Genomic DNA, 10,800 nt, shown 5'->3' with positions numbered 1-10,800 from the left:
CCTAGTAGGAGTTTTCTATCTGTGAAATGGGAATAATAATATTTACATGGTGCTAATATGACAGAAATACTTTGGAAACATTAACACATTATAGGAATGGGAGTTATTTTTAATGAAGCGTTTCCATAGTATATGCCCTTGGGGAACTTGTTTTAATGAGCTGATAATTATTTGTCATGAGATATCATTTGCATGTTACCATTTGCTACAGGTTTCCCCTCCTTCCCCACTCTCATCCTTCCTCCTTTTTACTTCCTCCATTGAATATCTTCCAGAGCTCATACATACAAAAATATAATCTTGTTCATGTAGACTGTCTCTGAGTAGCAAGGGAAACCTTAGTTCCACACAGTTCAGATGAATGATCTGAATTAATGAAGACATCCTGTCATCACAATGCTTTACCTTAACAGTTTTGAAAAACACAGCAACCCATTTTACTTGGTCCTCATGAGAATCCAGTGACGTAGCGGAGAAAAACAAGTCTTAATTTTCATTTTATAGAAAGGAGAACAGTAAAAGTGAAGTATCTTATTCAAGGTCATAAATCAAATTAGACACAAAGGGGAAAATTAATCCAGACCATTGACAGAGATAGATAAGAACATAGGGTCCATCTAATCCAAATTCTTTGACGTTTGGGGGGCCTGAGGTCCAAGAGAGGTTAAGTGATTTACCCAAAGTCACAAAAGTAGCACAGTGCAGTTGCCCTGATGCCCCAAATCTAGCATTCCTCTCCCCTCTCCAACTATGTTGTCTCCTCCTGAGAGCAAGTCCTAGGTCCTGTTACTTGTAAGCTGTTGAACACAAAGGCACATGTATACTGGGTTCTCCTATTTCTGATCCATTCTTTCTATTACATCTTGCATTTCCATTTGAAGCAATAAACACACTTCAAGCCTCCTTCTGCCCGGTCCCAGCAGTTCATACATATAGCACATCTGCAGAAAATGCTTGCAAGTTCAGCATAATGTATTTTCTTGGCATGGCTGCCTGTGCCTGCAGTCTTAAGTGACCATGATTACAGCAGGTGAATTGATCCAAGCTCCAAGATTCATACTGGAGACTTTATTTTCATTTTCCTGGTGAAAACAAGTTCCGTCAAGCAGAGCTATTTCTACCAAATGGGGGTGGGGGCGAGGGGAAGTATAACTATTTAAAGCGAAAATATTATACAAATGTAGTATTAGACTATATGCCCCTTAAGCTCCTGATGTCAGTAAATATAGGTACTTGCCAGTTAATCTTTCTCTAAAACCTAGCATAACATCACTGAATTGAAAATATGGTGGTGGAAGTGGGAAAGATAGTGGGGGGTTGGGGCGAAAGGAGGTGGTGTCGTTTTATTTTTTTAGTGTTTCCTTGGGGAATTATCCCTTGATATTAGCCAAAGTGACCACTAGATGGCACTGCAGTGCAACAAAATTTGACTCGGTGCAATTTTTTGTGGTTGGAAATAAATTCGTAATAGAATCATCAAATTTGGGGAAGAAATAGACCCCGAAGGTCATCTAGTCCAACCACTTAATTTTACAGATGAGGAGAAGGGGAGCGCAGGAAGGTTAAATTGCTTACCCAAGGTCACACAGGATAGCGTATAAAGACAATGATTCTTTGATCATGGGATCCTGGTTGTCTTGATTCCAAATTCACTGCTCTTCCATTACACCACACCTCAACTTGAAAAAAAAAGTTTAGAAAGATATTCTGGGGAACGGATTTACCAGTTTAGTGGAATCAGGGAAGCCAAGTTATGGAAAAATCTCTTAGATCTATTTAGACTTTAAATATACATGTTAGAAGGTAGCAACCATGGCAATACAAGCCTCCACACCCTTTCACTTTCTCTGTCTCTTTGTCTCTCCCTCCTCCTGCTTTTCCTCTTTTCCTCCTGTTTTTCTTCCTCATTTCTTTATCTTTCTCATTCTCTCTCTGTTTCTGTCTTTATCTCTGTCTGTCTCTCTATCTCTATCTCAGAGGAGGAGAGGACAGGATAGGGCATGACAGGAGAGAAAAGAAAGAGGAGGAAACAGAGGAGAGGGGAGGTGAAGGGATAGGAAAGATCTGAGAATTTGTAGAAATAGAGAGAGATATATGAGAATGTATATTATGAACATACGTATCATATATTGGACCTCAGGATTTTCACAAGCTACTCAGAAAAACGTAAATTAAGATTTCATCTTTGATTAAATTTAGACCTTTTCAATGGTCTTTCCGCATACAGTTTCCATATGCTAATTCTAATTAAGCTTGAAGATTCACTTAACATCAAGATTAGATTTAAAATGATTTCTTGGCAACAGTCAGACCAGGGGAACTTCTCAGAGAGAAGTGGTATTTTGATGGGAGAATAGGACTGGATCTTCTTGGTCCATCTGCCTTCTTCTAACACTTGTCTGTTGAGATGAAAAAATTCATATGGTTCCTGCTACTTGCTCAGTTTCATACTAAAGCAACAATTTATTGTTTAGAGAAGAGTGGACATGGGTGGCAAAATGACTGAAGACTCTGATATGTGAGTAATAGTTTAAAGGACTAGTAATTTTTTAGCATAGACTTAATAGGGTATGACCATTACCATCAGGCAATTCAAAGACTGCCACACGGAAAAGGCTTTGTCTTGTTTTGTTTGACCTCAGGGGGTAAGGGTCAAATAGATAAAGTTTAACATGATTTAATCCTAACAGCTAAAATTAACCAAAATGGAATATGGTAGCTTTGACCTCAGTCAGGGTATCTTCCAGCACAGGCTGGAGGACCCTATGCTGTAGTAATCCTAAAGGGTATTTTTACTCAGGTATATGTTAAACTACACTCATATCTAATTTTGAGACATGATTCTGATTTAGAGCTAATGGAGATCTGAGAGTTAGAGATCCAAACTTCTCATTTTGGAGATTAAAAAGAAAATTGTGTCTGAGCATCATTGAGTCATTTTCTCATGATCTGGTAAATTACAGAAAATCTCACTCTTTCTCTTTATTCCTTTATCTATGTTTTTCTCTTCCTACATCTGTAACACCAATTCTTAACTAGGATCCATGTTCTCCTCTCTCTCTTTCCATGTATATCCATGCATACATGCATGTACATGCACATACATGCACATGTATATAAAATACATGTGTGAGCATAAATATACACATACATATGTGTACATGTATTGTGACCTGTTTTTCAACATAATTAATATTCTGTGTATTTTCCGCATTAAAAAAAACCCATAATACAATATTGTTCTGAGAAGGGGCCCATAAGCTTCACCAGACAGTCAAAAGGGACTCTGACATGCAAGAGGTTAAGAATCTCTTGTCTAGAGCTTCATCTATCTATCTATCTATCTATCTATCTATCTATCTATCTATCTATCTATCTATCTGTCTGTCTGTCTGTCTGTCTGTCTGTCTGTCTGTCTGTCTGTCTGCCTGTCTGCCTGTCTGTCTGTTTGTCTATCTGTCTGTCAGTTATGTTTTATTTCTTTATTTCCTGGGAATTGTTTTATCCTTTAAAAGAAAAGAGCAAATGAAGTACAGCTTGGACTGTCCAGAAGCACCATTTCCTCCTCCCTTTTGATACTTGTAGATCAATACTGTAATTCTAGAGTGCAATCTTGGGAGAAAACCCAAGCCCTGGGGAGTCTTGCTGGCCTGTGGGCTGACTGGGTAGTTGGTAGGAGCATTTCAGTTCTCAGACCCTCCCAAGCTCCGGTTTTTTTCCCCTCCCCGGAACTGTTTGCTCCCCCCCTGCTTCTGAAAGCCTTATTGATTTCTCAAAGTGAACTCATCGGCCCACGGTTTCCTCAAGCCTCAGAGGAGGCTTAATTTCCTCTGACGTGGCCTCTGTCTTCTCTCCCCATCCCCCCTAGGGTCTGGGATTTTTACATTTCAAATACTTGACAGCTGGGTGAACTTTTTCTTCCTCCTGCCCAGAGAAGGACTTTTCAGATTTCATAATGGATGCCAATAGTGCCAGCGCTATTTTCTCTCCAGCTGTGAGAGTGGCTTTTTAAAATGACTCACCCAAGCTGCTGCCCAGCTGCCGGGCCTCACCCTCTTAGGAGGGCCCTGCATTTTAAACAGTAGTGGTGCTGACTGAGGCGAGAAGGGCTCATTTATGGGGATGGCACAGATGTATTCTACCCACAGCAGTTGAGCCTAAAGAGACGTTCCATTCAGGCAGGTGAGTCATGGGCTTATGTCATGGCAGGTGTTGACTTAGTGATTATACTGTGAAAGGAAAACATCCCAAGTGGCCCAAAGTCATCATTGGCTCCCATCCAGGAAGAACACAGAGCAAAGTGTGCATCTCTGTGTCCCACGTGATCAGACGTTCCTGAAGCCACTGTACATGCTGTAGCCCACGTGTCTGTCTTGTTCTCTGTTGAACTACTGCTTAGTATTAAGGGGACAAATCGACTTACATTTTTTTCAGATAATGACTAATGGCCTTGGGAGAGCAGAAAAAAGAGTTCTACGTTTAGATTTCAATGTCTCTGAGTTTAGTTACTTATTGTCATAATGAGGAGGTTGGACAAGGGGATCACTATACCTGTGGTCTTTTTACAGACTGGAATCAGTGACATAATGAAAAGAATGCTGGTTTTGGAGTCTGAGGACCAGAGTTCAAATATCAGCCCTGCTACTTATGAGTTTTCATCATAACTTCATTATGTGAAACATGAGAGAGTCAAATTAGATCTCTAAGCTCTCTCCCAGTTCAAAACATATATACACACATATGCACATGTGTGTGTATGCATATGCAACATGCATGTATGTGTCTGTGTGCATACACATGGACACACAACCTGCAACACACATAAATGTATTGTGCACATACTTGTAACATGCACATGTGTAAGGCATGATTTATGTATGCATAATTATATACAAAATAAATCATGTTGATAATAATAAGTTAACATTTATATAGTAACAAGCACTTACTAAGTACTTTACAATTATTATCTCATTTGATCCTCACAGCAGCTCTAAGAGAGGTGTTATTATTATCCCCATTTTAGAGATGAGAAACTGAGGCAAACAGGTCAGTGACTTGCCCAGAGTCACACAGCTAAGAAGTATCTGAAGCTAGATTTGAACTCGGGTCTTCCTCACTCCAGGTCTAGCACTCTATTCATTTCACCACAAATAAATGTTAAAAGCCCAAGTTGTTAAATAAAAGGTATTTTGGGAGGGATGACATCAGAAGATGAGGGGAACAGGAAAAGTTAGATTAGAGCCAGATTATAAAGGGACTTGGATATCAGATTGAGGAACTTTATTTTATCCTTTGTTAATAGTGATTGTAAGTTTTGCTAGTCCCCATGCCTAAGCAGCCTAAGCTGCTTGGCTCAGAGGAGGTAGGGCATTCTTGGTCTCTCTCTAAAGGGACTACTTGCACTCAACTCATGTATGTACCCTAGACTCAGTCCTGAGGGTTCCTAGGTCCTATGCAGATGAATTAGGCTCTTTTTCTTCAAATTTCTTGGTTTTTACCAGAGTTTGGGAGAAATTACTTAAAATTTACATTTTTCTCATGTCTAGAATCTTTCAGAAGGACATAAAAAGGTATTTAATGTACAATGGAAATCAGCTATAAAAGTCATTTATATCTAAAAACCAAAAAGACTCACAAACACAAAATAGTAATGTATCTACTCATATTCTACTGGGAAGTTGATACTTAATATATCAAAGTATCAGATTTGCAAGTGTATGTGTGTGTATGTGTGTGTGTGTGTGTGTGTGTGTGTGTGTGTGTGTGTGTGTGTGTGTGTGTCTGTGTCTGTGTGTCTGTGTCTGTGTATCTGTGTCTGTGTAGGGGGTGGGGGGATAAAGCACCATTCCACTTCCACATACTATCTAAATGAGTCTACACTGGCCAAACAATTCCATTCAGTTCTACATCCTCTGGCAAGCCAGATCAGGGCTTGGGCTCCTCTTTTTGCCAGTGTTCATTTTCTACAAGAAGTGTGGTATATGCTATATGTATATACTATGCTGTATTACAGATAGCATCTGAGGAATTCTCATGCTCACAAGGTTGCCTCCATGGCTGGAATATTAAGATTCTATGTTAAGATCTGTGTTCAGATACTTCACTACAGTGAGGGTAAGAAACACAAAGCAGAAGAAAAATCCAAAGGTGCCAAGTCTCTGCTACAGTTGCCTTGTATGAATATTAGTCATTTCATTAAGAGTATTGGAATACTTCAATCTTTATGAGAGAGAGGGAGAGAAAGAGAGAGAACTAAATTGTGCTACATTGTACATGCTTTGGAGAGAGAATGCAAGACAGAGAGCAGAATTAAGATTTTCTTGACCTTCCCCAATCCAACCCCAAGTTTTGCTGTGTTGCTGAAAGTGACAGGTGTTGAGTATATGATTTCCAAGGAGCTGCCAGGACAAAGATTTGATACTTTGTAGAATGTGGTCAAGCCACTGAAGACATGGGGAAGGGGCTAGCTGTGGTTAACTCCTCGTCATAAGCTAATCTCCATAGCAACCTTGCAAGGTAGATATCGCTAGTATTATAACCACACTTTACAGATAAGAAAATTGAACCCACATCATTCCTGATTCAAAGTCTAGCACTCTTGCCATTATACCATTCTGTAGACAATACTGACAATTTTTGACTAAATGTGTGGCATAATCGAAGCTGTACATTAGGAAGATAGTCCTATACCTATTACACTATACCTCTTTAAACCTCATACTTCATAATTTGGAAGATGAGAAATTTTGAATTTTGGCCTCAAATTTTAAATTCTCATCTATACAGTGAAAGATAAAAAGCCTACTGGATAGAGACCCCAATTCAGAATCAAGAGCTATCTTTGACATATATCGGTTGTGTGATCCTTACTTAATGTCTCAGTCCCCCATGTAGCTCCCTGAGATTATAAATTGCAGAACAGGTACCAACTGGTTTTGGTAGAGGGAATTTACTTACTGGAAAGTACCTATAAGAATGAATTCACAGGTCTTATCTAAAAGCAAAACAAAAAAATAAAAAATACTTCTCCATAGAGCTTGTAGAGTGAAATAAACATTCCTGCCCTAAAAAAAAAAAAATGTCAGCCTTAAAGGATGGAATTCTAATATCCTGTGAAACCTTCATTTGTATCTGAAGAATCTACTAAACCTTGGATGTACACACCAGCTCCAAAAGGAGGCACAGTGCAATGTTGCTGGCCTCTGTCCCTCTGAACATATTCCATTCACAATGCATAGACTTACATGGTAGCTTAAAGGTTACTTATAAACTGTCACGCTCATGGATAAAATTTGAGTCCTTCAATGTTCAGAAAGCTATGTGTAATGACTGTTCTTCTTGTGTCTTTAGTTCAACTTCTTCAAAGGTGAGTCCCAGAAGAAGAGCCTCCAGATGAGGCTGCTCTATCCTCTGGCAACCCATAAGGCATGTGTTCTGGCCTGATCTTTGTCTTCTGGTACAGCTTAATAATGATGGAGGAATATACCTTCTCCAGTCCTTTCTGCTGATATCCTATTTTTTCTCAGCAGTCTGGTTCTTATCCAGTCAGCTGATTATTTCATTATATTTGTCAAGAATCTTCTATTTGTCTCCATCGCCAATTTTGCCTTGGAATTTCTCATCCTCTACTGTAGCTTTCATATTGAAACCATAAGATTCAAGCATATTATTGAAGGACACCTCTGCTTAGAGTCTTAGAAAACTCTCTCTGCTTCTCATCTTCAGTCTTGTATTCCTCAGCTTCCTGGACCATGCACTCAATGCCTTCTTTGCTCAGATGACCTTTGGTGATGGTAATCTTATTCTTCTTAACTGTGATCCACAGCAGACACCCTGGAAACGTCATTTTCATTAATGTTAAATGTAACTTCAATCTGAGGAATACCCCTAGGGGCTGGGGGGGATTCCTATGAGCTCAAGCTTGCCAAGAGGCTTGTTATCTTTTGTCATCGTTCTCTGACTCTCTTAAACCTGAATACCAGAATATCAGGCTGGTTGTCTGAGAAGATGGCAAAGGCTATGTCTGCTTGGTAGGGACAGGGGTATGATCACGACTCTTCAAACTCCACCAGCAGTTTCAAAAACAAGGGAAAGAGGAATAGCATCCAAAAGTAGTAAGAGGGAAGAGTCAGTGCCTGCAGGGCTCATTCCCCCTAAGTATTACTGTAAATGTTACGGGGACCCAGCCTAGGGGGTTGCTGGCTGGCATCAGTACTTTTCCAGTCTCAGTGACCACAGAAGTGCTCATATTCTAAATGATTTCTAAGAAGTTGAGTTCAGATTTTCATGGGACATTCAGTGATTGTGATGATGTCCCATTGAAGACAGGAGACAAATTCAAAACACCAGCTCACATTAATCAGTTCATTGGATTCTCCTTAATTTCCCTGACTGCTTACAAGCTGTGAGGGAAATACAATAGGAATTTCGCCCCGGGGAGGGATTGGGGAAAAAAACAAACAAATGAACAAATAACAAAAAAACCAATAGAGTGGCTAGAATACATTAAGAAAATCCAGGAAGCTCAATGGGAAGCTGAGGGAAAGGCTGAAGAAGCAGAAGTCAGTCATTTCCAAGAGTGGCCCAGAGGGTGATAGCAAAATGGTTTTCTCAACGCACTGCCAGATCAATATGCCACATCTCCTTAACCCCATCAAGGCCCACTTACAGAACAATTATGTTCTCACTCTAAACTTTTTTTGTTATTGTAGCCTAGTTCTTAGACCACAACGTGCCTGAAGGAGCTCTTGGCCTCTGTTGCAGGACCAGGGAGTCTTGGTATCCCTGGAAAAGGCTTCACTAGGTTTCAAGCTCTTTCACAAACCAAATGACTGGTATCACTATACCACACTGAGGTAACTCTGAAAGGATATCACTGTCTTCCCAAGTTTCCCTCCCTCCTATCACTGCTGTGAGCAATATCAAGTTTCTTTCTTTCCCCAAACTTGACAGAAAGAAAACAGCAAAACTTACAAATATTTTTCCCAGCACTGCCTCCACAATGACACAGCTCTGAATTCCTTATAGCTCTGTTCCCAGAACAAAATTAGTGAAATACAATGGACACCTTGGAGGTGGGGGTACTTTCAGCTTTAATTTTGGACAGTAGCAAGGAGGCAATCAGACCTACCCTCTTCATCCCATCTGCCTTTCTTATCTGTTTTGTCAGTGTGAACAGAAGAGTCGTCACCTCAAATACAGTGCTGATGGTCCTGCCTCACCATGTCAGGACCTCACAAGGGCCCAACGCCTCCAGCTGCTCTGAAGAGTAAACTGCACAGATCTACTCAGACCTGTGAGCATCATCTGCCAGTGGGTGGCAGTGTGTGGAGACAATGGGCTTATGGGCTACTTGTATGATTGTGTCTTGAAAGCTATGAAAAAGAAAGAATAGAGCAGGTTCTTGATTATATGTTTGTACATGTACAGTTCTTTGAACAGGGCCTTCATCCTATAGAAAAGGCTTTGGAAATATACCAGTATTTAGAGGAAAAGACTCTTTGGTTAATGAGTAAATTTAAGAAAATGGGCTTTGAACTGAAAGACATAAAGGAAGTTTGCTCATTACACAACAAATTACCAGGAAAATTCATTAGAAGACCTCATGACTTGGGAAGGAGCCATCAGAGAACAGACCCCCCGCTTACCTCCAACTTGCCACTGGAGCATCTCTTCCTTTGGAAGGCTCCAAATATTTGCATCAGTGCTTAGAGGTTGCCTACCCTTCTCGTGGCTTCACATTCTCCTTAGTAAGAAAGGAGGACCCTGTTTTGGATTTATTGTCGTTGCTGTTGTTGGAGGTGATACTTCTGTAGATATCTCTGTATTTTATGGAGATATTACCACACACTGATCTGTGTAAGAGTCTGATCCCTGTGGAGTGGGGGTAAAAAGGTAAAAAAAAGGTAAAAGGAAAAAGGTAAAAAAAAAAAAAAAAAGAATTATTACTAGTTAGGACCTTTAAGTTCTCCCTCAACTGTACTCCTTTACTTAATTGTATTTATATTTTAATGTGTGTCCTTCCATGTTTCTGGGGAACTGTACATATATTCAACACCAAATACAGTTGGTATCTTCACACTCTTGCCATGAGTAGGAAATACAAGGGTGTTCTAGAGGGAAGAAATTACTTGAGGTTGCTTTGACAGTCATGTGTTTGGCCAAGACATACCTCATTGTTAGACTGGCTGAACTAACATCCATATCTAGTGCAATGGAAAGGTTTTTTAGAGTACTTACTTGCTTTTTGCTTTTTTATTTAATTTTACAAATGAAAACTAGTGTAACGATGTTTCCTACACTTTTATAAGATGTAAAGAAAATCATTGAGTTTAGGCTCTGTGTCCTGCCCCTTCTGGTATGCATCATTGTGCTTACCACACTCAAGTTGTGGTTAAATCCTGGATCTCAACGGAGCAGGGCATCTAATTTTAGCCCTTGATCACCTCCACCAGGACTGAAATCCCCAGTTCCAGGAAACTATTCAATTAACACTTTAATATTCACTGTGAAACAGGAAGATCTTTGCAAGTTCTTTCAATGGGGTTGGTGGCAAGAGGGAAGCAAAGCTAATTTAACAGTGATATAGCAGGAAGGACAAAGCTACGCCAATACACTAGTTGGGTAACTCCAGCACCAGCTGAACTCTACACAGACAAAGTTTACGTACTATATAAACTCAGGCTAACTCCCTCTCTCTTCATCTAGAAATATCAAATCCTCTTATCCCCTGCTCTGCTTTAGTGAAGTCAATGTAAAATTTTGTTGTTGTGGATTTTTGTTTTGTTTTGTTTGTTT

General features: G+C 39.8%; 1 pseudogene; it reads left to right on the top strand.

Moving 5' to 3' along the window:
- The first annotated feature begins 6,056 nt into the window (after nucleotides 1–6,056).
- LOC140518905 (ubiquitin-associated protein 1 pseudogene) lies at nucleotides 6,057–9,856 on the top strand (annotated as a pseudogene).
- Nucleotides 9,857–10,800: the final 944 nt, after the last annotated feature.

This window comes from Notamacropus eugenii, chromosome 1 (genome assembly GCF_028372415.1).
Source record: "Notamacropus eugenii isolate mMacEug1 chromosome 1, mMacEug1.pri_v2, whole genome shotgun sequence".
Lineage (NCBI taxonomy): Eukaryota > Metazoa > Chordata > Mammalia > Diprotodontia > Macropodidae > Notamacropus > Notamacropus eugenii.
This window is presented reverse-complemented; position numbering and strand designations above follow the sequence as displayed.